The sequence below is a fragment of the Priapulus caudatus genome, unplaced genomic scaffold (genome assembly GCF_000485595.1).
Source record: "Priapulus caudatus unplaced genomic scaffold, Priapulus_caudatus-5.0.1 Scaffold2022, whole genome shotgun sequence".
NCBI classification, from domain to species: Eukaryota; Metazoa; Priapulida; class Priapulimorpha; order Priapulimorphida; family Priapulidae; genus Priapulus; species Priapulus caudatus.
The window spans coordinates 9,320-10,937 of record NW_014579083.1 but is presented as its reverse complement, the minus strand read 5'-3'; positions in this window follow the sequence as shown (position 1 = coordinate 10,937).

Genomic DNA, 1,618 nt, shown 5'->3' with positions numbered 1-1,618 from the left:
GCTCTAAAATATTGTAACACAGAGAGCTCTAAAGTATGGTGGCCATATCATATCATTAACTATCAGAGGAAAAATCACAGTTAGCGATATTCATGTTCCCTGAATGAAGAATTTAATGGCCAGTTGTGCCGCCATGAAACTCATGTTCTTTTAATATATGCGTGCAGTCATTCTTACGTTGTGTGGATTTTTTTCCTTGAGTATTTTATCATATCTTTAGTTACGGCTTACATGCATTTAGTAGGGCTCATAGGGTCTATGTCCCCCTGGGTACTGCCGGAACGCACGCCTGGGTACGGTCCGGTATACCGTAACGTACCCTGGTATTATTTTCATAGGGTTAGTTTAGGGTTAGGAGTATGGCGTAGGCGACAACCTAGACTTCGTTTAGAGGAGTAGGCGAGTACGGTTCGCATATTAGATAGTACCAGTTACGTTCCGGCAGTACCATGGCGGCCCAACTGGCCATTAAATTCTTCATTCAGGGAACATGAATATCGCTAACTGTGATTTTTCCTCTGATAGTTAATGATATGATATGGCCACCATACTTTAGAGCTCTCTGTGTTACAATATTTTAGAGCGACATATGAATAGCGAATGTTGTTCTCTCTGCTATCTCATCTCAACACCTGACGAGAGCAGAGAAGAGAAAACCTCACGTGTGGTGGTCTTCATCCATCGGGCCATCGATCACCGTTGATTTATTCGTTGATATTACGTCTTTCTAGATGTACTTAGAATATCTCTATTTCATATAATTGTACTATAATATCATAGTAATAATTTTATAATGTAAAGCTTATGATATCTGCATTCTTATCTTAGCTGTTCGTTACGCAAAATTCTGTATTATTTCTGCAATCATATTTGGCTGTTTTTTCCTAATTGCGCCATATATACTATACGTAATGTAACTTTATAATAATGTGTATATACAACTGTATTCGCAACTTTTTTTCAATTCGTTTATCGACGCTCGGCGTTGCTAATGTGTGATTTCTGTTAATTTCCCATCTAATTGTGCTATAATATCATAGTAATCAATTTATAATGCTACACGCTCGTTGTCTGCTTTTTGTCTTGGCTGTTCCTGTTACGTATTATTATTCTGTATCATTTCCGCTTTCATATCTGGCTGCTTTTTTCCTAATTGCGTCATATATCCTATATCCTATATGTAATGTAACTTTATAGTACACAATCAATGTCTAATGTTACGCTGGTATTACTGCTTTTTTAATATTGGCTGTTCTAGTTACGTATTATTATTCTGCATCATTCCCGCTTTAATATCTGGTTGCTTTTTCCTAATTGCTTATCCTATACGTATGTATTGCAACTTCATAATAATGTATATACCTGTATTCGAAACTTAGTTTCTATTACATTTATCGACGTTTGACGGCGCTAGTGTGTAATTTTTGGCATCTAATTAATATACTAGAATATCACAGTAACAAATTTACAATGCAATGCTTATGATGTCTGCTTTCTTATCATCATTGCTTTTCCTGTTCCGCAATATTATTCTGTACCATTTCCGTTTCAATATCTGGCTGTTTTTTCTTAACTGCGCTGCGTATATATCTTATATGTAGCGTAACTTTATGATGCA